General features: G+C 39.0%; 1 long non-coding RNA gene across 1 annotated transcript in view; it reads right to left on the bottom strand.

The window, feature by feature from the left end:
- Nucleotides 1-25,949, bottom strand: part of LOC147912014 (uncharacterized) — a 94,198-nt gene that overhangs the window by 39,605 nt on the left and 28,644 nt on the right. Inside the window, exon 2 of the long non-coding RNA XR_015550600.1 lies at nt 21,509-21,624. This is a non-coding gene — a long non-coding RNA (uncharacterized LOC147912014). The remainder of the gene's footprint in view (nt 1-21,508; nt 21,625-25,949) is intronic.

Below are 25,949 nucleotides of genomic sequence, written 5' to 3' on the forward strand. Positions count from 1 at the left end.
CTCAGTGTATATTAGCATATATTAGCACTGACATTTCAAACTGTCATTTTATTCCACTGTTTCTGTCTAAATAATAAAAAATAAAAACATTTAACTAAGTGTTCCATATGTACTACAAACCGAAAACTTTCAAAGGTCCTCATATTGAACCATTTCCATGTTTTAACTTTGTCCTAAACTTTGAGTTGTCTTGGGAAAAACAGTGCTTAACTGCTGCCATCAGGGATGCCAATTTCTCATGCATTAATTATATTTAAGGAGATTAAGCAATGAGCCCAAGCACACACAACTGGCATGAGTCCACTTTAGGAGTTACTGACGTAACAAGGCAAACCCTGCAAGGAGCTATGGGCCACACATGGAGCCTAAGATGTAAGAACTCCTTTGAAGGAACTTACTACCTCAAGATCTGGGTCTTTTTTATCTTTGTAACCCAGAGATGAGGCAATGCCATTGACGTAAAACATTATTTTTCACTAAAAGCTCTATAGTAGTTGACCCATGGGCTTGCTCAGAAATGTATGTGAGATACTGCCTTTTGGCATTCAGAATCCATATCTACCCACAATATCTAAAAGGCTGGAAGTCTAAAAACTACGTTTATCAAACTCCCTTGACACTAATATTCCAGATGTGATGTCAATCCTGCCAACTATATATGCTAATAGAAGATATGGAAAGCAGGAAGGAGATTGAAGCATTCTTTTCTATGTTCTTTGGGCATAAAAATATGGCCCAGCAGGTATAATGCTGGCTAGATCTCATAGTCACTGTAGTAGTTTCCTGGTCTCTGCATTGCGGTTATGTTGGTATATAACCTTGAAGTCAGCCTAGAGGGGGCCTCCTGATTTTGATCCCTCTAACTCTTCCAATAGTTCTGTAAGCAACGAATTGCCTATACTAAATTTCTTTCTCCTTGAAATACCTACAGAGGTCTCTTCTAGAGAACATGGTGGAAATCATACCTGAGTGCCACCGTGAGTTGTTGTTAGCAAAAATGAAACTTAAAAGGCCCAACACAGGGATCTGAAGTTACGGAAATAGATGGGTGTTTCCTCCTTATTTTCTGTTGTCTTGTTTAGCTAAAGATGATGCAGAGCTTGTGTAGGATGGCTCAGACTGACTGCTGTTCTCTGCAAAGGTTTAGCTGATCTTGACATCATGTGAACCCTGACAACAATTTAGTCATCCTGAGTAGGGAATCCTGTGACCATAAGTGACATCATATGCTAATGGAAAGCTCTTTCTAGTGTTGGATATTTCCCTTTGTAATAATAGAAGAATCTATTTTCTAGAGGTGAGTACTTACAACCACTGTTCTATTCAGTTGTATCTCAAAGAAAATTTTCAACTCTGACAGTACATTAGTATCACTCAGGGTTCTTAAAAAATGATATGTAGGGCTCCACTTCCAGAGGTTCTAATATAATTGGTTTTGGTGGAATCCAGGCATCAGTATTTTGTAAACCTTTCCAGTAATTCTAAAAAGCAACCAGGGCTGAGAACAGCTGGACTGGCCTAAACCATAGCACTGCACTTCAGCATAATTCACAGAACACTTTCATAGCACACAGATAAAGCCCAATACAAAGGCACGTAAAATGCTCTAGTGACAACTTCAATACTCATGAAAGTTCAAACAAGGGTGATAGCAGTGAGGCCTGGAGTTGTCCAGGGATGATCATGTTGAAGTGACTTAGGCTGAACTTTGAACAGTGAATGGAATTTGCACAGGTGAAAGAGAAGGAAGGGGAAATCCAGGCAGTGGAAACAGCCAGGATAAAGGAACAAAGCAGACATGAGCACGTTATGTGATGCGCACAGTTGAGAGTCAACCCGGCAAGAGGGGAGTATGAAGGCTAGAAAGTGAGGGGGTGAGGGGACGGATTTGGATAAGGTAAAATGGGTCAGATTACAGAGGGCCTCAGAAGCCAGGCAAAGGAGCCTAAACTGGTAGCGCGATGCAATTGGAAGGTCAGTGAAAGGGATGTCTTTGGTCTTCTGTCTTCTATCATGACAGATGGTGCCATCTTTGGGAAACTAACATTCCTGAATTGAAAAGTATTTGAGCTTGGTAAAGAAAGCTTAGCTCTGGACATAGCAAGTCTCTTATCTGGAAATGGAGAAAGACAGGAAAGGAACTTGGAGTTTAAGCAGCATCACAATTATATATCCACTGTTACTGAACTGATGTTAATGGTTCTCCCAAAATCCTCAGGAACAGTAAGAATATGTTGGGGACACTTAGTCTTCCCTCTTCATATGACCTCACATTAGTTTAGTTGACATGTGTAGTGAACACTCTCAGTACTCCACCTAGAACCCCTCTGATCCCTTTTGCCATTTCAGTGCATGCCCCCTCCGGTTTCAGTGTGCCTTTGTTTCTAATACCTGCACCTGTGGATCTACTTGGAGGCTATCCCACAGTCAACTGGAACTGCGTTCTGCACTGCAGAGAGCCAAAAGTGTCTGGGATTGATGTTCTCCACACGCCCTGCTCCCTCTTTTCCTGGCAGTCCTGAATCGATGACTAATAGATACCAGAGTATGAAAGCCTAGTTCCTTTCCTCCAAGTCGAGACAAAATCTGGAGCATAACTTACACTCCAGATCTCCCCTGCAGAATCAGACTGAAGGTAACCCTCAGGGAACCTTGCCCGAGATTGCAAGCTTTCGTGACATCCTCTCTTCCCTGCCCTGCTTCTCCCACTTCCTTACCAGCCTCCCCTAGGAGCACTTCCTTAATATATCATGTGTATAGGAATCCTTGCCTCAGGGTCTTTTCCAAAGAACCCAACCTAGAACAGCACACTACCATTTGCAAAGTGCTCTTACACGTGCCATGTTGACTATTATTTGTTGTAGGCTTTTATTGTCCTCTCTTCCACATCAGATTTTTAATGGATAATTTTTAAAAACAAGTACCAGGATGAAGCTGAGAATCTGACTTGGGAGTTTGCCAACAAGTCAAAACAGTTACTCTCCATTTTTACCAAATCTGAAGTTATGAATGAGCGCATCAAATTTAAGCCCTAAATCTGATGTTATTGGATGCAGAAAGGACTACTTTTATAAGAATCACATCTTAGCAGAGACTTGCCCATTCATCTCATTCTCAGCTTTAGTACAAATGATCTGTCTTATGCTTCAGAACCAAATCTTGACCACAGTTATCTGTTGGTAGAACAATTTTTTGCAGATTCAAGTGGTCCATCACTCAGTTTTATATGCCATCCTAAAAAATCTCTCTTCTGTTCTTTAATCTACTCAGAAACATTACGTAATTTAAAAAAAAGTTGTCTAAATAATTTTCTGTTACACTAGACAAAACTGTCTATGTTTCTTTTCACAGCCATATGTAAATGCATGCACGCACGCACACACACACACCACATTCTTCTCTAAACAGAGATATCTTTGAATAATGCTATACTTTACATTGAAGCACCTAGCTTAGTGCCTGGCACGTAACAGGAAAAATATTTTTTGATCTCGCATTATTAGAGACACTGTTTTTCTCCCTGCATCTCATTTGCGATTATAAGCTCAGTGATTAGGGCAGGCAAAATACTACCTTAGTTAGAAGGAGGCTGGGATGTATTGGGAATCCCTCTCAGACAGGAATAAGGACTCCACTCCTTCTGCCCTGGGGGGATGTGGGGAAGAGGAAGGAGGACAAGAGGAAGGAAAGCATGAGAAGACTTGCCTTGGCTTCCCTGTTTTAAATTGAATCCTGCAGTGGGGAGGTCTGTTATATGGTCTAAGAGAGAAGTTGAAATCTGAGTGGTTTGGGGGGGTACAATCCCAATTGGGAACTCCTGAGATGGCAAGCATGTGGGGAAGAAAGACACTTTATAGAGTGGTCCTGATGTGACACTCTTGTGTTACTCCCAACTTCCCATATGTGGAATGAATCTGGAAGTTTCCACATGCCCCAGGGAAGGACCAGAATGAAGCTACTGGGGAACTTGCCATGGAGGGTCCATATGGAGTGGAAAGTAGCCTAGTATCTGAGGGATACAGGGAAGGCCACCCAGGGAGTGGATGAACAGAGGAGTGAGTCAAACCTTGAAGGGTGCACAAAGCCAGAGAGAATCAAGGTGGGGCCCAAGAAGCAAAGAGAGATGGCTGACTGTAACAAGAAGGCAGACCACGGACCGGCCCTGTGGCTTACCGGTTAAGTGCATGCGCTCCGCTACTGGTGGCCCGGGTTCGGATCCTGGGCGCGCACCGACACACTGCTTCTCCAGCCATGCTGAGGCCGCGTCCCACATACAGCAACTAGAAGGATGTGCAACTATGACACACAACTATCTACTGGGGCTTTGGGGGGAAAAAAAAAGGAGGAGGATTGGCAATAGATGTTAGCTCAGAGCCAGTCTTCCTCAGCAAAAAGAGGAGGATTAGCACGGATGTTAGCTCAGGGCTGATCTTCCTCACAAAGAAAAAAAAAAGAAGAAGGCAGACCACAAGATCTACAAGCCATGGACTTCAGCAGTGGATGCCAAAGGGCAGTCAGTGCCAGGACCACAGCAAGCACACCCCAGAGGATACAGCAGCACCCATCGAGGGACCAGACCAGCCCTGCAAAGGAACAGCCAGGGCCTCTCACTGCCCACACCCAACACTAGAAGAGCTGCAAGTTTCCCCACCCAACCACAATTGGGGAAGAAGGGTAAGCAGGAAAACAGCCTTAATGGGGAGTTTAAATTTGAATTGACTCAATATTCCATAATATGGACTGAATTATACAAAAGAGATTATTTAAACCAGAAGAGAGAGAAAATCTGTTTACTTTCTCTTGTATCAGTTATCTGTAGCCATGCATAATTTTCTGTTACTGCTGTAATAAATTATCACAAACTTAATGGCTTAAACAATGCAAATTTATTATCTTACAGTTCTGGAGGTCAAAAGTCTGACACAGGTCTCCCTGGACTAAAATCAAGATGTCAGCAGGGCTGCATTCCTTTCTGGAGGCTCTAGGAGAGAATCCATTTGCTTGCATTTTCTAAATTCTAGAGGTCACCAATATTCCTTGATTCATGGCCCCCTTCCTCCATCTTCAAAGTCAGCATCTCTCTCACCATTCTTTCATAGTCACATCTCCCACTGACTGACTAGGACAGGTTCTCCACTTTTCAGGACTCATGTGATTAAATTGGGCCCACCCAGATAATCCAGAATAACCTCCCCATCTAAAGATCCTTAACATAATCATACCTGCAAAGTCTCCTTTACCATGTAAGGTAACATATTCAGGTTGTCAACATCTTTGGGCAGCCATTATTCCACCTGGCACAGGCCACAATAGTGCAGAGCATCAGAGAATAAGCATAAACACTCAAGGCCCCTTAAAGCCTAGGCTCAGAATGAGCATACTGCCACTTCTACCTCATTCTATTAGCCTGGCCCAGAATTGGAGTAGGAGACACCACAGAATTGCATGGTAAAAGGCCTGCATCCAGGGAGAAGAAATGGAGCCATTTCTGCAACCTACCCCATCTCCCACCCCCATCCTGTACCACTCTCTGCTAGTGAGTCAAAGATAGGTGCTATAAACCAACTCACACCACTCTATGCTTGCATATTACTAAATTGAAGCTGTGTTGTAAGGTACAGAGATACAACAAATGATAGTTAAATAGAATTAAATAGAAATTAATTCTACAGTGAACAGGATGGTTATCATATGAGCCTATCAAAGATGAAGAAAATATGAGATAAATGAGAATAATATAGCTGAATCATCTTTGTTTTTTTGGCCACTTTTGTTAAAGTGATCATGTTTTCTACTTAACTATCATCACAATTTTGTGGCTTCCAGCTGGGTTTTCTCCATTTATAAATGTAGCCTTTCCTACACATCTACAAACTCAAAAATAATAGAATCTGCTTAGGCAAATTGCGGACTTAGAGAAAAAAGCAAAATAAAATACTGGCAGAGAAACAGATATAACTATTTGGTTTTTTTTGTTTTTTTTTTTTTTAAAGATTTTATTTATTTTATTTTTCCCCCCAAAGCCCCAGTAGATAGTTGTATGTCATAGCTGCACATCCTTCTAGTTGCTGTATGTGGGACTCGGCCTCAGGATGGACGGAGAAGTGGTGCCTCGATGCGCACCCGGGATCCGAACCCGGGCCACCAGCATCGCAGCGCGCGCACTTAACCACCAAGCCACAGGGCCGGCCCAGATATAACTATTTGGAAATTAGTGAAAATCCAAACACTTTACAAAACTCTATTTCTTAAATCATGTTTTGATCAATTTTTATTTCATAGCAGAGCTGTTTTATATGAGCATATTTATTCATTTGTGAAAGAAAACTTTTATATATTAAAGTTATATAACAAAGAAACTTTTAAGATTATATTAATTTTTTCTTGAAATATACTCATTTTGAACAATGAGCCCAAATGTTTTTTCTAAGAAGATCAAGGAAGGACCGAAAACAGACATCATGTGAGTCTATTTGAAAGCAAATTTTGATTCTTTATAATGAGAAAGGCCATGCCAACACAGTGCCTCTGACTGATCAGTTTTCCAATGCAATCAGTCATTTTAGCTGTCCTTGCAACTGATCATCTGACAATGCATTTTTCTCAGCCCTTCCCTCTTCCTGCATTTTCATGTCCTTTCACTGCATTCGCTCCTGGGTGTCACCTACACATCTCAGCCTCACTCCTGATCCTGTGCTACTCATGACTTGCGCATCCTCCAATTCCACTGGCTCCAGGGAAGATAGAGTTAAATTGAGATGCCTACGTCATGAAGAATCTTGTATGGCAGGGCTGATCCCAGGCATCTGCTGAGCCCTCCAAGTCATAGCTTCCCATCCATCTTTCCCATGCCAAGTCATCCCATTGCATCCCCTGGTAACTGGGTAGATAAACTAAAAATAAAAATCTGATGAAATCACTCCATTGCTCAACAATCTCCAGTAGGTTCTCATTACAAATAGAGTAAAAGCCAAAATTTTTACATTACAAATCGAATAAAAGCCAAAATGCGAAAGTTGACCCCCTACATATCCCTCCAAAGTCCTCTCCTTTGACTCTCTCTTCACTCACTCTTTTCCAGCCACACTGACCTTTCTGTCTCAGGGCCTTTGCACTTGCTGTTCCCGCTGCCTGAAACGCTTATTAATTCAGTTCATAAATATTTCTTGTATGTGTCAGGCACTTTTCTAGTTTGTGTGGACTAAACACATGAAAACCCCTGCCCTAGTGAAGCATACACTGTCTTCCTCAGGATTTTTTATGGGTGCTTTCTGAGTCTTCTCTGGTTTTTCTAGCTAAAGAATTTCATACCTTTAGTCACCCTATGCCAAAACTCCCTTTGGTCTTTTTCATTTTTATCATGCATAAAATTATTTGTTTATTGCCTGTCTCATCATTTTAGAATGTGATCTCCATATCTGTTTTGCTCTTTACTGGTGCCAAGAACTGTACGAGCAGTTGGAGAGAGGAGGTGCACAGCATGGTTCACTAGGCTCTGTAATTGGAGCATCAGGACTCAACCTCTGCTTAGATGATTTTTCATAGGAAATGCATCCATTGGAATAAATTACCATTTATTATAATTGCCCATTGAAATTATGCCTAGTAATAACAGAACTGTATAATTAAAGAAAGTCCTAGAGTCAATTTTAGAGATGGTTGTTCTAAAATTTGTTTACTTTTGAATATAACAAAATGACTCTGGATAAGATGGAAAGATCCAGATCTCAAGAAATATTTTTTAAAGCTGTGACTGTCTATTGCCAAGACATGTGGTATTAAAATGTCCAGTCATCTCAAGCAGGAATGGGTAAGCCTTGTTAGGGTACATTAGCGTAAAGGTTAAGGACAAGGACATCGAGGCTCAAAAAGACCGGAGATGGGGGCCGGCCCGGTGGCGCAAGCAGTTAAGTGCACACGCTCCGCTGCGGTGGCCTGGGGTTCACCCGTTCAGATCCCAGGCGCGCAACGATGCACTGCTTGTCAGGCCATGCTGGGGCGGCATCCCATATAAAGTGGAGGAAGATGGGCATGGATGTTAGCCTAGGGCCAGTCTTCCTCAGCAAAAGAAAAAAAAAGAGGAGGATTGGCAGATGTTAGCACAGGGCTGATCTTCCTCACAAAAAATAAAAAAGACTGGAGATGGTGGGTTATAGGGGTTATGGGTAAGCTTCCCCTGGCCTTGTAGAGGGGAGATGCAGTAAACGCCACCTTGGCACCTCCTTTCTCTCTCTCCCTCCCCACTTCACTGGTGGGGTAGCACAGTTGTAAAATTCGGCACCACCTGGAAGCAGCATGAAAGCCAGAAATGACACTTCTTGAACACAGATAAGCTACGTCCTTCTTAAAGGTTGTAAGGAAGACTGATCCCATTCCCAATGCATGGCTGACGCTAGAATGCCTTCAGATCTAGACATTTCTGTGGGTATGTGGAGACTTCCTCCTTCCCAACTGCACCCAAAAAGCTTCTAGTCCAGCAGTGGCAGTATGTGCTTGGTCTTGTCTTCACAGCAGAGAAGGACTGCATCAGGCTTTATGACTATCAGCAATACCATGAGAGAAAAACAGCAGCGATGCAAAAGCCTGGGACTCTTGGGCCAAAGCAACAATAGTAACAAAATATTTCCAAGGTTCTTTGTTCAAGGTAGTAGTAGTCAGAACTGAGGCCCTGGGACCAAACAACCAACACTAAAGTTCTTAAAATTATCATCAAGGTGGACTGTATGGAAAGAAGAAAGACATTTTTGCAAATAGAAGGTATCAGGGCTGGGAGGTGTTGGTTAGTACAAATAAAAACATCATGAGAAATACCTTTATTTTGTATCCCAACCTAGGAAAGCAGGTCACATCAGTTTCATAAATATTTAAAGCACAATTTTGAAATGAACATTTATTTCCCTTGAAGTAGCATTGTTTGTACCCATATAAAGGAAACTCTTAGAAACACTTCACTGTATCAAAAGTGTCAGTGAATTTATTCAGAATCAAGTCTGAAAATCCCATTGACATTGAAAAACTGCCTGTTAATCTGCTGTGTCTCTGTAAGAGATTAAAACTTTTCTTCTTACACAAGTCTGAAGGTAATACATAAAAAAGTAGTATATAGATGGAAAATAGATTAGTGGTTTCCAGGGGTGAGGGGTGGAGGTGGGGGTGGGTATGCCTCTAAAGGAGTAGCACAAGGAAGCTCCTTTGTGGTGATGGAACAGTTCTGTATCCTGATTGTGGTGGTGGTTACATGAGCCTGTACATGTGATAAAATTGCATAGAACTACGCATGCACGTACACATGTGCACGCAAATGAGTGCGTGCAAAAACTGGTAAAATCTGAATAATGTCTGTAGATTGTACCAACGTCAATCTCCTGGTTTTGGTATTGTACTATAAGCTACATAAGACGTTATCATCATGAGAAGCTGGGTGAAGGGTACACAGAACTTGTCTGTACTATTTTTCAACTTCCTGGGAGTCTTTATTTCAAAATAAGAAATTTTCAAAAAGATAAAAGGAGCATGACTTTCATAGGCTGGAGTCAGATGTTCCTCACTCAGAATTTGATGAGAAACAGCCAAGAAGAGGCAGAACGAACTATATCCTGCTTGCCTCATATATGTCTCACACAGACATAGCCAAACCACTTGGTAATTCAGAGTTTAGAGGTCTGAAAATGAAGAACAATATTCTCCCTCCAAAAAAAGTGTTTGTTTAAAATTGTGGGACAAAAGTCGTATATTTTTATGTCTGTCTTAAGTTGGGTTCCCCCAAAGCAGACCCTGACACAAGGATGTGAATGCACGTAGTTTATGTGAGACATCATCCCAGGAAGCACCAGTGGAGAATTAGTGGAAGGAAGGAAGGAAGGAAGGAAGCAAGGAAGCCAACTAAGGATACATTATAGAGCAAGTTACCACTATGGGAAACTGAAGCCCAGTCCCCCTGGAGAACTCTATGGGATAGTTTATGTGAATCAGAGTTATCCAAAATGAGGGAAGAGGGAGCTGGGATGTTTTCTGTGTCATTGGTTAAGAGCGGTATCAACTCCCCAGAAGTCCCAGCCTGCTCTCCTGGTTGACAAAGATGGTCCTTAGGAAGAGGGTCAGGCAGACTTGCAGTTGGAAACTTTTGAGTCCACAGGAATTGTGAGTGCCAAGGGGGTATGGGCAGCCCACCAATAGCGACTTAAGAGTGACTCATCAAAAGTACTAAACGGACCATAAAACGAAGTGACTAAAAATATGACATCTCAAATTAGGATATCAGCTATTGATAAAGGTTAAGTGACTTGTCTGAGATTAAATTATCTACTTTCTAAAGTATAGGACCTGTCTTTTCTTTTTGGTTGCTTCAGAAATTATCTCATTGTCTTTTGTGTCCTGGAGTTTCACAACGATATGTCTAGGTATACTTTTAGTCTCTTTTTTTTTTTTTTTGAGGAAGATTGGCCGTGTGCTAACGTCTGTTGCCAATCTTCCTCTTTTTTCTCCCCAAAGCCCCAGCACACAGTTGTATATCATAGTTGTAGAGTTGTAGCTCTTCTATGTGGGATGCTGCCTCTGCATGACTTGATGAGTGGTGAGTCTGCGCCCAGGACCCAAACTGGCGAACCCTGGGCCCCCAAAGCAGAATACACAAACTTAACCACTATGCAACCAGGCTGGCCCCAGAATACTTTTAGTCTTAATTCTCTCTGGGATACTTGTGCTTCTGAAATCTGAGGGTTAATTCCTTCATTGATTATAAAATAATCCCAGCTATTATTGCCAAAAGAATTGACTCTCTCATATTTCTTCCTTTTAGAACTCCAATTAGATGTATGTTGGTTCTTCTCATTTTATCCTCTACGTCTCTAAATTCTCTTCCTGTTTCTATATCTTTAACTCTCTGTGTTTCATTCTGGAGCTATTTTCTAGCTACTAGCTCTCTCTTCAGCACTGTCTAATCTGCTTTAAAACTAGCAATTTTGTTTTTAATTTTCTTGGCTATTTTGTTCCTTTCAGAAATCCATTTGGTTATTTTCCAAATCTGCCAAGTATTTTTTTCATAGTTGTCTTTGATTTCCTTCTTTACATCTTTAATTATTTCAAACATACTTATTTTATCATCTTAATCAAATGGTTCTATTATCTGAAGTTCTTAAGAGTATAATCCTGCTGTGATTACACCTGATAATAAGTGTAGTTCTCACTTATGATGGATTGTTATCCTGTGAGTTTCCTAATTTGGGGTTGTGAGCTCAAGTTCAATGGGGTTGTATGTGTAAAAATCTATGTGGCCAGGCCTGAGGGTTCATACCTTCAGAGAGGATTTCTATATGAGTCTTCTGGGTACACCAGGAGTTTCACTTCTTTATGATCACTTTTGTGTTAATTCTGTAACCTTGTGGTTCCTGGACCATCTGCTTGAGGAGCAGATCCATTATGACAAATTTTCATGGGAGACTTTTCCTTACCCAGAGCCTAGGCCAAGACAGACAAGCTTCCTTTGATGTCTACCTGCTCCACTTGTAGGATATTTTTTCTTACCCACACTTTAACTAAGTCTGTCAATCAGGATTCAGTCTAGGTATTTCTTGCAAGAATATCGGAAATAAGTGGTAATATAAACCATCAGAGGTTTTTGAAGTATGAAGTTCAGGAAAGGCTGTTATAGCTCCATTTCACCACCAGGTTTCAGGGGAGTAGGAAGTTAGTATAACCATTCAGGTCAATCTCTTCAAAAGACACCTCAGAGGTTCACAGCTTCTGCACAACCTTGGAGGGTGGTTCATAGTATTACACCAAGAGGCCACTGCAAAACTTAACATCTACAGCTTACACATCTGTGCATGATCACAAGGGGAAAAACAATGACTTCAGCTTCTCTTCCATACTCAGCTCTCAGAATTCTATACCATTGGCCAAATCTAAGCCTAAATGCTTTTTTACAAGAGATTCTCAGGAGTGGTGTTCTTAGGCATCTAGCTACTGCAATATTGGACAGAGTATAGGAATTTAGAAAGGTGATTTATACCAACAGACAATCCAGTAAATTAAGGATATCACTCTAAATTCTTGGGTTTATTCAGAAGAAATGGTTCCAAATTTCCCCTTCATTTGAGACCAAAGGTTCATTGCCTCTTCTGTGTATTAAAACCCAAACCTTGATAATACTGACTTGCAACCTCCATTCCATTCACTCAAGGAAAGTGGTAACTTCAGATCATAATTTTATTTCTTGTTTACAGCCACCTCTTTGTTTTTTCCTTCTGTGGATTTCCCTCATTTTTCTTTTTTGTGAACTATACACTCAAAATTTGTTATACGTTGTCCAGCATTTTCTAGCCATTTTATAGCAGGAGAGTTTTCTCAGTAGCAAGATCACCATGTTGCCAGAACCATAATTGTGTGCGATTTTTGCTGTGAGTACATCTTTTTTTGGGAGGCCATGGAGTTGGGAGGGAATCCTATATTGCTCTGGATTTTATAACAGACTTTTCCCCCACTGGAACTTGGTGGTTTTCATTCATCTTATTTAAATTTTTTATTTTAACTTCTCAGCTTTGGGTTTCTGGACCATGTAGGTAATATCAATTCAGAACCCATTCTTTATGATTTTTTTGTTAAGATATAATTGACATATAACAGTGTGTAAAGTTAAGGTGTACAGCGTGTTGATTTGAAACATTTATCAATTACCATCATAGTGTTAGCTAAGTTTGAGGTCTATCATCACATAATTATCATTTCTTTTTTGTGGTGGGAACAATTAAGATCAAGTCTCTTAGCAACTTTGAAGTCTATAATACAGTATTGTTGTCTATAATCACTATGCTGTGCATTAGATCTCCAGAACTTATTTATCTACTGGTTGCAAGTTTATACCCTTAAACAACATCTTCTCAATTTCCCCGACACTCAGCCCCTGGTAACCACCATTCTAGTCTCTGTTTTTATGAGTTTGGCATTTTTAGATTCCACATATAAGTGGACTACAACGTTTGTCTCTTTCTGTCTGACTTAGCTCACTTAGCATAATGCCCTCAAGGTCCATCTATATTGTCATAAATGGCAGGATTTCCTTCTTTCTCACAGCTGAATAATATTCCATTGTATGTATATGCCACGTCTTCTTTATCCATTCATCTGTTGACAGACACTTAGGTTATTTCCATATCTTGGCTATTGTGAATAATAATGCAATAAACATGGGAGTGCAGGTATCTCTTCGATATCCTGTGTTCATTTCCTTTGGATATATACACAGAAGTAGAATTGCTGGATCATATGGTAGCTCTGTTTTTAATTTTTTAAGGAACTTCCATACTATTTTCTATAGTGGCTGAACCAATTTGCATTCCCACCAAGAGTGCACAAGGGTTCTCTTTTCTCTACATCTTCTCCAACACTTATCTTTTGTCTTCTTAATAATAGTCATTCTAACAGGTGTGAGGTGATATCTCATTGTGGTTTTGATTTGCATTTCCCTAATGATTAGTGATGTTGGGTATCTTTTCATGTACCTCTTGGCCATTTGGACTTCTTCTTTGGAAAATTGACAGAATTCAGTTCCTCTGCCCATTTTTTCTTTGGATTGTTTGTTTTTTTGTTATTGAAGTATATGAGTTCTTTATATGTTTTGGATATTAACTCCTTATTCAATAGCATGGTTTGCAAATATTTTCTCCCATTCCATAGATTGCCTTTTCATTTTGTTGATTGTTTCTTTTGCTGTGCAAAAGCTTCTTATTTTAATGTAATCCCACTTGTTTATTTTTGCTTTTGTTGCTTGTGCTTTTGATGTTGTATCCAAAAAATTGTCGCCGAGACCCATGTCAAGGAGATTCTTCCCTATGTTTTCTTCTAAGAGTTTTATGGTATTAGATCTTATGTGTAAGTCTTTAATCCATTTTGAGTTAATTTTTGTGAGTGGTATAAGATAGGGGTCCAATTTCATTCTTTTGCATGTGAATATCTAGTTTTCACAGCACCATTTATTGAAGAGACTATCCTTTCCCCATTGTGTATTCTTGGCTCTCTTGTCAAATGTTAGTTTACCATATATGCGTGGGTTTATTTCCAGGCTGTTGATACTGTTACATTGGCCTATGTGTCTGTTTTTATGACAGTACCATACTATTTTGATTACTATAGCTTTGTAATAAAGTTTGAAATCAGGAAGTGTGATGCCTCCAGCTTTGTTCTTTTTTCTTTCTCAGGATTGCTTTGGCTATTTGGAGTCTTTTGTGGTTCCATACAAATTTTAGGATTGTTTTTTCTACTTCTGTGAAAAATGCCATTGGAATTTTGATAGGGATTCCATTGAATCTATAGATGGCTCTGGGTAGTATCTTCTTGATGTTTTTATTCTCACAGACAACTGTTATTTTTATAACATCGCTGGGAAGATATCAATATTCTTTGAATATTTCTCAAGGAGAGGAAGAGTTATCCATTTTGCATTATTAGGACAGCCTTTTGGGGCTCTACAGCTTTGTTTATGGGACTCAATTCTAGCTTCCTTAAATGTGCAGGCTCAAGCACACATCTTCTGTCTCTGTGTGGGCATCAAAACCCTATCTCCAGACCCCTGGACCTGATACTCCCATGAGCCTTCATTGTAGCAGTGTCTGCCTAGTGCTCTGGTGTTCAGTTTCCCTTTCATTTCTAGTATCAGGAGATTTTCCTTATTTTCTTTCAACTTTAGCTGTATTAAAAAAGATTACTACATTTTGTCTAGCATCTCTGACTATTTGCTTTTCCTTATCAGCTCAGTCTGCCATATTGCTGGAAGCTTTGAGGCATTTTCCATTTCATCTAATATCATCTAAAAAGGGCAAAAGGCTATGGCCTTTCAAGTGTTATCTATATTATATACTTGTAAACATAAAAATAAAATACATTGAAAAAGATAAGGAATGTAAAAGGAATCCATGACATTGAAAATATCATGGGGCCGGCCCGGTGGCGCAAGCGGTTGGGTGCGCGCGCTCCGCTGCGGCGGCCCGGGGTTCGCTGGTTCGGATCCCGGGCGCGCACCGACGCACTGCTTTGGCAAGCCATGCTGTGGCGGCGTCCCATATAAAGTGGAGGAGGATGGGCACGGATGTTAGCCCAGGGCCGTCTTCCTCGGCAAAAAAAGAGGAGGATTGGCGGATGTTAGCACAGGGCTGATCTCCTCACCAAAAAAAAAAAAAAAAGAAAATATCAGAAATGGTTTTGAACGAGATGTTGGCTCAATTTCACATATTTTAGTTTAATAAAGAAAATACATCTTGAAAACATTGATAATTTGGTAAATCAGAGGAATCATGGAAATATAAGGCATCTTGAAGTCAACAACATATTTGATAAAGTGTTTTGTGACATTCATGTAGATGACTTAAGGCATATTCTTTTTTGTGTGTGTGTGAGGAAGATCGGCCCTGAGCTAACATCTGCTAATCCTCCTCTTTTTTCTGAGGAAGACTGGCCCTGGGCTAACATCCATGCCCATCTTTCTCCACTTTATATGGGATGCCACCACAACATGGCTTGACAAGCATTGCATCGGTGCGCACCAGGGATCTGAACCGGCGAACCCCGGGCCACCGCAGCAGAACGCACACTTAACTGCTTGCACCACCAGGCCGGCCCCAAGGCATCTACTTTATGGGCTAATAGGCTTAGGTGGGGGCATAGTTTATTAAGGAGCACAACTGCAGGCATTTGATAGAACGACCTGATCTCAACCTGAGAGGAGTTGAGGAGGGCAGGTTCTCAGCATTTATATTGATGATATGGGTGAAGACAGAGAAGACAAAATAATAACGTCAGCAGACAACAAAAAGCAAGGAAAGAACACAATTTTTAAATCATCTTGATGTGCTGAAATGCTGAGCCAAACTTGCAAGGTAATTTTTTGTGAGTGAAGGAGAATTTAGGGTGTCCTTTGTATAGTTGGCTTCAATGTTCCTCATGCCAATATTCTGCAAAATCTGTCCAGTAAAATCTAAGTTCTTTTAAATTATTTATTGATGTATGATTTACATACAATGTAAGCACATACCAGATTGGATCTGTTTTGATAAATATATGTATCCAGGTAACTATCATCCAAATCCAGACATAGAACATTCCTGTCACCTCAGTGATGCGCATTCCAGTCGATCCTCTCTCCCAACCAGAGACAACCACTGTTCTGAATTCTACCACGAAAGCTTAATTTTGCCTGACTTAGAACTTCACATAAATGATTTAATAGAATGTGTAAACTTTTTGCCTGGCTTCTGTTATTCAAAATAATACTTTTAACATTCATCCATGTTTTTGTGTGTATCAGTTTCATGGGAGTTTTTTGGTTTTGTTTTGTGTGTGTTGTTCTTGTTTTGTTTTGTTGCTGAAAAGTAGTCCATTGTATGAATATACAATTTGTTTATCCCCATTCCTCTATTAAAAGTGCAAAAAGGAAACTCCAGACTGGGAGGTGAGAGCATTTCAGCATATCAAGATGATGTAAAAGGATTGGAATTGATGAAGCCAGAGGGAAATTATCTTTGGAGAGCATTGTTGAAGTCCTGTGGTATTTTCCCACCCTCCTCCCACACTGGAGGAAAGGAGAGGGATGTTTCCCAGCTCACCCCAAGCCTAGTGAGACAAATTTTAAGAGGACTCTTAGAAGGCTTGATATGCATTGCATAACTGCAGGAGTCACTAGTAACACTATAGTCTATATAAATAATGGTGACCCCAGAGCTGTATCATTTGGCAATCAAAGACACAGTGAACTAGCGTCTGACTCACACCAAGGAGAGGCTGATCAAAGCAGCCCATGACATCAGAGTAGAGGGCAGTGCTATGCATTTCCACCCATTGTAGGACAAAGGCTCTCTGTCCATCCTTTGAGCAAGATGTGGGCTCCAAAAATGGGAGAGAGATTTATTTTAAAAGGAAAATTGCCTAATAAATCTTCCTGATATGGAGCAAAGTGATCTGAGCAGAAAGAGGCTGGAGATGTATTTTTGGATGAAGTAGTTGGGGAGAATGTCCCTAAGCAGCCCGCTAGACGAGACAGTACACTCACCAATATCAGATGCTCCCACTGGGAGATCTCTGAAAAACTCTGAAGTACACCAAAAGACAGCTTTAACTGCTTGCCAAGCCTCGCAAGTATAAACAGGAGATCACAGCAGTACCAGTCATTTAAGACCTTTCCTACCCCCTAGCTCCATTCCTTATGTTGGCGAGTTCCAAAACTAAGGCCAGCCAACTGAGCAGGGAGGAGGAGATACAGCTGAAAAAGAAAGAATCCTGAATCTTCCCAAACTGTATTTCTACCCCTCCCAGCCTGGTCCACCCCCAGCTGTTAGATCTGAAGTAGAGTTTGGAATGGAAATATCAATTACTAAAATAAGACTACTCTTATGACTGGAGGGCTTTTATTACATGAGAGTAACTGGAAACATTATGGGACCTGCTCTGAGATTTCCTTTCAGGGGAAAACTTAGTCCACTAAGCAATTGGAGAAAAGAATAAAGTGGTTTTGTGTGTGTATCCAATTGAGATCTATGAAATAGTTACAATCTGTTGTTAAAACATTTGATAGTAGGAATACTGTCTGTATTTTTAAGGCTTATTTTAATGTTTTGAATAAACCATCTAAAATTAGGGCTGCAGCTAATTAAACATGAGGTCCAGAGGACATCATTGGAATGCCAACTCAATTGTGTAAGGATAGAATTACAGTCTCTGCAGGTATGAACCACAGATGTTTGCTCTTTTAAAGAAGGGTGAGATTTATGCCCAGCAAGTTTTTGTTGAAATCTTGACTACCCATTATATTTTATTATAGACTATAATGTTCAGATAAAAAAGGGAAATATAACATCTATATTTTCAAAAAAGGCAAGGTATGAGGAAGTGTAATTCAAAACTGCAAAATTTAAAGTACAAACTTTCAAAGTGATTTTTTTATCCACTTTTGACTAATGGCTCTACGACCAATTGGGTTGTACTACGAATACGATTTAAGTGTCATGATAAGCAAAATCTCTAGGTTGATCGTTCTTGTACCTCATCATTTGGTCGTAGCCAGAATAATAATTGCATTCATGAAAATACCAAATCTGCTCATGAGATGTAACAAGTTAATGGCAGATGGTTGGGTAGTTAACTAGAGAGATTTCACTGCTGAGTTATCTACCATAACTGTTTAGAAATGTCTTTCTCATCAGTAAAGATGAAGAATTCTGCTTGCCACCTGCTTCTTCATGAAAACCTACTCCTCCTCCAAATAAAAGAGATACATTGTAACTGCAAAGCAATGTGGGAGTAATTAGACCTTCCTAGAAATTCCAGGGCTTTAGCAATGCATTCCTTCAAGCTCTGCTCAAAACATTCTGTAGAAGAAGAAACAGACGTAGGGGGCAGTAAATAATTAGCTTTGAAAAAAATAATAAAGTTAGTGACAAAAAGCCTGAAATTAAAAATTTAGATGCCAAATTTCATGTCTTATACATTCTATCACAGTATTCATTATCCCCTTTATTCATGATACATGGTATTTAATAGGTAATTACTATGTGTCCAGAATTGTATCCTTGGAAATTCAAAAGAAGAGTATATGTATCTTTGAGAAAGTAATGCTGGTGTACATGAAATAAGTAACAGTATTGGACTTGAGGAAAATCTGCAAGTAGGCAGCCGAGCCCAGAACCCCCTCCTCTGTTTTCAGGTTCTCAAGCTAGCTCACCCTGCTGGAGGAACTCAGTTCCTTTAGGACTACCCTTCTTGGTAAGCTATGACCTGACTAACAACAGTTTTGCCACTTCTCGGGATACCCTATGAATTTCCAGCAATCAGGGACCCAAGGTACCTCCAAGTCAAAAAATTTTCAGCCCTTTGATAAATCTAGCTTGAAGTACCATAGTGATAGGCCCCACTGTTATGGTTCACCCACTTCAAGCATTTCTTGATTTTCCCTTGGAAACTAGAATTTTCAAGTGGTATCTTGTGTGGATAATGATGATTTCATTGCTCCTTATTCATCTTCCACCTAGTGAGCTCTAAGTACTTTTCATGCTCATTTCTAAAGCTCCAAAAGCATTTCTCTAACATTCATATCGTGACCATCTAAATTGGGACAATTTGGGGAGAGAATTGGGGTGCTATGAATAATTATGCTGGAATAATACGCATACACATCCAGTGCCTTTCAATCCAAGAATTCCACTTTCAAGAAATTTGTCCAATGAAATAATCATGAATATGTGCATATATTTGGCCACAAAAAAGTTCATCCTGCAGTGCTTAAAGAACGGGGAAAAAACCTAATTTCCAACATTAGTGAATAGGATTATATAAATTGTCATATCCATACAACAAAATTCTATACAGTCATTAAAAATAACACTATAGGTTAAATATTTAATAGCATGGGAAAAAGATTTCAATATATAAACATTTTTGAAGAAAGTTATGATATACTATGTTGATTTGCATCCTGTTTATTTATTCTTAATTTTTGAACTATTTATTGAAGTATATCTTCTTTTTGGTAAAAATAAATTTGTCTCTCTTCAAAGAGAAAAAACACAAATGATTACTAATAAAATGTCAACCAGAGGATGGGATAATGGCTGACTTAAAATTTTCTTCCTTTGGCTTGTCCATATTTTATAAGTGAGAATATTTTGAAAATACATAATAAAAATTATAATGATTTTTTAACATTATGTAGAGTGAATTACAAATGTCAGCAGACCAAAGGACGACATTCTGTCTTCTGACCAGAGGGCACACTTGTGGACACATAGGGTAGACAAATTTCACCTCTATCTTTATAACAGTCATTCATGAAGTTGGCTCCATTCTCAAAAACAGTACCTCAAAGGCTGATGCAATTGAATAAACTATCTGGACGCTCATTCTGACATTCAAGCTATCTCCTGGGGTCAAGGAGCTGACATGTGTCATCCTAAATGACCAAATCATAAAACAGTTCCTAACACATTGACCACTGAAGATTTTAAATCTTCCTAATGTTTCAGGAAAGCAATCCCCAAGGTTCACCCTGAGGACATCCCTGTAATAAATAGGACTCAGACAGATAAAAGGATATGGGCAATTAATGGCATCCTTTCAGAAGGGGATGTGAAATGGTGTCAGGTACACAATTCCTCCCATGTTTTAATTACACTTACAAATTGATTTTAAGAAATAAAGGGGTAGGTCCTTGGCCATTGGAGTTATTTGACCATATTGTGCAGTCTATTGAAACACTGAATTATCATATCGTTAAATTCTGAAATAGGTTGTAGAATTGTTGTAAAGATATAGGATGCAAAATAAAATAGCCTGTTCTCACGAACTAGAAGATACCTTTTGGGGTAAGGTTCGTGACTAAGGAAGTTGATGACAGTGTTTTGCTCATGAATGACTATCATCACTTGTAGGCAAGGATGATTTCATTTCACACTGAATTTAGTAATTATTTATCTTCTCCGTACCTCATTCCCTACTCTGTTGGTGCCTTTTTATGAGAGGGAAATGGAGGTAGGTCAATATAGGACATTTGACGTAAATGACATTTATGTAAGTGTGGATTCAAATCAGAGCCTTCTCTTCTTTAAAGACCTGACTACATTTAAAATAAGGTGTAGCCTACAAGCATGCAATTTACTTAGATTTGTCAAACACACTTCTGGTGTATAAAGCAAGATCCACAAGTCAATCCTCTCCCCAGTTTCTAGGAACCCAGCAAAAAAACAGCAAAAGCTGACCTCTGACTTCAACTCTTCAACTCTTCCCCCTTCCTCCTAGTCCCAGGTAGAGAGAAACAATCTATGGTAGGGACAAATATCTTGGCTTCACTGCAGGAGAACGTCTACTCTAGGGCAACCAACTACCCTGGTTTGCCCAAGACTGTCCCAGTTTTACAACTAAGTGTTCAGCTTCCTGAGAAGTCCTCAGTCCCAGGCAAGCGGGGGCATTGGTCACCCTACTGGCCATCCCTCAGTATAACCTGACTTTGCATCTTCTACATCTTGTTATTTGGGCAAGTGATTCAAGCTCTCTGGGCCTCGGCTTGCAAGTAGGTACAAAATAGCACCTATCTTGTAAGTTTGTACTGAGGACTGGATGAGTTTTTATATGTAAAGACATTATAACACACTTGGCCCTATTAGTGAGCACTAAATGAACAGCATCATCATTAATAATCAGGAGAGTCATGGAAGAAGTAACATTTCAACCAAGCCTTAAGATATGAGCCAGGAAAAGAGGGTGAAGAGGAAAAGATGGAGAAGTATAGGCCATGATAAATAGGATATATAAAAATAAAGCAAGATATTTACTTAAAAGCAAATGATATAAATAATGAAATTATGCGAACACCAAAGAAATATTTCGCTTTCTCTGATAATTACTTTTAACAGCTAGATTTGCCCAAAATGCAATGCCTGTTACCCACACCTTTCTAGAATTTATTTATTACAAACCGCAATCTGACTTTAAATAAAACATTAAACTGACAATCAAACCAGGTTTTACTTACTGAAATAGAAGGAGGTCAAGAATTGCAGAACATTAAAAGGGGATCCTTGTTTATATCTTGCCTCTTATCTTCTGTTTGAGGAAAATAAAATCAAAAGCTGTCAATCCAGCCTTTTCCTGTTGCAAAATCAAAGGAAAAATTAGCTTAGGATTTTTATTGCAGTAAATAAAGCCATGGCAACTTCAAGCATCAAATATACTTTTCTTGTATTACACATATGTAACCTTAAACTTTTATGCCATTATAAAATCACCATGCTTTTACTGATATAAAAAGTGTTTACATCATTGAAAAAAATAATGCAAAATAATTGATTTGAGTTTCGGGTAATTTTTGAAAACTTGTGATAAGGGACACCTTCAAGCATCCACAAAAGGAAAATATATATAATAAACTCTCATGTGCTCATCCCTCAGATTCAACAAAGAATCAACATTTTGCCATCTGTTTCGTTTATTCAAACACACACACGCACACACTTTTTTCTTTTTGCTGGAGCATCTTAAACCAAATGCTAGACATCATGTCATTCCACTGTAAATATTTCAGTTTGTGTGTCTATCTGATAAGCGCATTATTTGTAACCTAACCACCATGCCATTAACCCACCTAACAAAATTAACAACAATTCCTTAATATCATCTCACAATTAGTCTACATACAAATTTGTCTCAAAATGTCACTTTTGAGTTAATTTGTTTGAATCAGGATTTACAAGGTCTGCTCATTGCATTTGATTATGGCTCTTAAGTCTCTACTAATTCTATTACTGAGCTTCCTCCTTTTTATTTTTTAGCTCTCATGATACAAATTTGTTGGATAAACTTGTTTATTTGTCTTGAAGAATACAGCATGGTTGGGATTTTGATGATTCTTCCTTGTGGTATCATTTAACTTGTTCCTCTCTTCCCCAGTATTTTCCATACACTAGTAGACAGACCTTGAGGCTCAATTCAGTTCAGGTTCAATTGTTTTCAGCGAAAATAACTCAAAGGTAGTGCTGTGAACATCCTATTGTATCTCGTGATGAGGCACCTAATGTATGATTCTTCTTTTTTTATTGATGGGAGAGTGATCATTGTGTTCATGGGCCCTCAGCCTAATCCATCCATTTGAAGTTATCAACTTTTCACCCAATGGTTTGGTATTTATTAATGGTCACGGCTACGTTCATTATTTCTTTAATGGTTGAAAAATAATGATTTTCTAATTTTGTTCTATATTTATTATCTAGAATTGTCCTATGAAGAGGAACTTCCCTTCATGAACTATTATTCACCCTCACATACCATTCATACAGGAAAGTCAGAATAAAAGCTTGACTCAGACACTTTATCAATTTTCAGCAAGATGTGCAACCTACAGAAACAATAAATTTTTGGGCTCTCATTATCCTTTTGACATAGTCAGCATAGTCTTCTATAGCATCCCCTGCCTTCTGGCACAAAGAGAGTTCCAGGTTCATCTTTCCCAAGTCCTGCTCCGGACATAGAATCTGTCAGTTCTCCAAGGAGCCTTGGGTCTTTTAATCAGGGAATTGTATTTTTATAACATAAACTGGGCAGTAAAAGAGCTTATTGCTACCAGATTTTCATTAATTAAAGAACTTTGCAGTGAGCATATTTGGGGAAAACATTTTATGATGAAAAAAGCAATAAGTTCATATTATATTTTCCTATTCACATCTAAGACTATAAGGTTTTTGCTTTGATTTTATACTTGTATCTCTTTTCTTTCACACTGAAAATCTTGATTTCTTTATTTTTAACAGCTTTAGTGAGATGTCTTTGACATATAAAATTGTTTATATTTAAGGTATACAACTTGATGTTTTGATATATGTACACATTGTGTACAGGTCACCACAATCAAGCTAATTAACATATCCATCACCTCTATGTAATTACCATTTGTGTATGTGATGAGAAGATTTAATATGATATATCTTCTTAGCAAATTTCAAGTCTATAATACAGTATTAACTATTGTCACCATGCTGTACATTAGATCTCTAGAACATATTCATCTTACGTAATTGAAACTTTGTACCCTTTGACCAATATCACTCCATTTGCCCCTCCCCCCACTCCTTGCACCCACCATTCTACTCTCTGCTTCTATGAGTTTGACTATTTTAGATTCTACATATAAGAGAGATCACGTAGAATTTCTTTTTCTATGTCTTGCATATTTCACTTAGCATAATGTCCTCCAAGTTCATCCATGTTGTCACAGATGGCAAGATTTCCTTCTTAAGGCTGAATAATATTTCATTGTATATATATACATACCACATTTTCTTCATTGACTCATCTGCCCAAGGACCTAGATGTGGAATTGCTGGATCATATAATAGTTCCATTTTAAATTTTTTGAGGAACGCACGTACAGTTTTCCATAATGGCTTACTAATTTACACTTCCACCAGCAGTGTACAAGGGTTCCCTTTTCTCCACATCTTCACAAACAGAAAATCTTGATTTCTGATAATAGGAACATAATTACTTATTTGCTTTATCTAAACATATGTCTAAAAATTACAAAACACCAATATTAATGTTACTACTACAATAAAGCCACTAATACAGTTTAACATTTCTTTGTGGTTCTTTCTGTCCTCGGAAGTTATCCCACTAGAGACGCAGTGAATACACTGTGTTTTGTTTTTTTTTTTTTTTTTTGAGGAGATCAGCCCTGTGCTAACATCCGCCAATCCTCCTCTTTTTTTGCTGTGGAAGACGGCCCTGGGCTAACATCTGTGCCCATCTTCCTCCACTTTATATGGGACGCCGCCACAGCATGGCTTGCCAAGCAGTGCGTCGGTGCGCGCCGGGGATCTGAACCAGCGAACCCCGGGCCGCCGCAGCGGAGCGCGCGCACTTAACCGCTTGCGCCACCGGGCCGGCCCATGAGTACACTGTGTTTTAAAGTCATTTGAGGTTATTCTTTTTTCTATACGCTTATGACATCATCTTGATGTATAATTAGGTTTATTTGTTTCAATTTGTTTTCAATTAATTTTTTTTTACTTAATTTTGTTTTTTAATTATGTAAAACATTACATGGTTCCAAAACAAACTGAGTAACAAGGTACATTCACAGAATTCTTCCTTTACTTCTGTCTTCTCATCCTGTGTCCTCCTTCCCCCATAGGTAACCATTTTTTTAATTTAGTTTATTTTTCTTTTTTAAATATAAGTAAATATGGACATACAGATTCATATCCCCACCTTTATTACATAAAAGTTAGGATACTATAATCCTCTTCTGTACCTTGCTTTTTTCACTTAACAATTTAGCCTGCAGATCATTCCATTTCTGTATATAGAGTTTGTCCTCATTCCTTATACAGCTGCATAGTGCTCCATTGTGTGGATTTACCCTGGTTTATTCAACTGGTCTTCTATTGATGGGCATTTGGATTGTTTCTAGTCTTTTGCTATTAAAATAATGCTGCAATAATTATCCATGTGCATATATCATTTTGAATTTTTGTATGAGAGCATTTAAATGGATGAATTAACCAACTCCAGGCCTAATATACTGTACGTATTTAATTGTTTAACATGATGACACCCCCCCACAAAATATTGATGGAAACAGTTAATTCCATAATCATGATGATTTTTTGTGGTTCGTAATAAAAAGTCATAATCGTGTTTGCTAATTTCACAATTACACAAACACGCACACACATACATCCATGGTAGTGAATGCACACACAGCATTGTAATGATAATGAATATAAGTGCTCACTGGATGTTCCTCTTCCTTTAGCATTCATAAAGCTGAAGGTTGGTGTCATGCCATCAACTGCATTAATAGGTTGAGTCCAAGCATGAGCTTCATAGCAACACTCTTTGGATTGTTGTATAGAGCCAGCACCATGATTTCCCACATGACAGCAGAGGTGATTCCAGGGTATAAAACTCTCCATCAAAATGACAGTAATGTCCTTAGATTGCAGGAAAACCACCAGAAGCTAGGAAGAGGCAAAGAATTCTGGCCAAAGGATGGCCCTGATGACATCTTGATTCAGACTTCTAGCCTCCAGAACTGTGAGAAAATAAATTTCTGTTGTTTTAAGCCAAAAAAATAATGGCAGTAGTGTCCTTGACAGTTGAGGAAGAGGAGGTTCTATCATTGTAAAGTGGAAACAGTATGATCCTGAGTTCATGAACCTGGGTTCAAATCTTGGATCTACTACTTAGAAGCTCTTAAATCTTGGGCAGAAGATGGTATGAAAGCCCAAGATATTGTTAGAAGGGTGTGACCCTCAGACCTGACTTGCCATGCCTCAGATCTACTACCACTGGAGCTCTTTGTAAATAAAACTTTTGCATGCTGCCCAGCCTTATTGGAATACCTGGACTTCCCCTAGGTACATTTAGAGGGCAGGTAGGACAGGTACATGGTGAGAAGAGAAGAAAAGTTTTGTCCT

This window comes from Ceratotherium simum, chromosome X (assembly GCF_057802395.1).
Source record: "Ceratotherium simum simum isolate JZ-2026a chromosome X, ASM5780239v1, whole genome shotgun sequence".
Classification (NCBI taxonomy): Eukaryota; Metazoa; Chordata; class Mammalia; order Perissodactyla; family Rhinocerotidae; genus Ceratotherium; species Ceratotherium simum.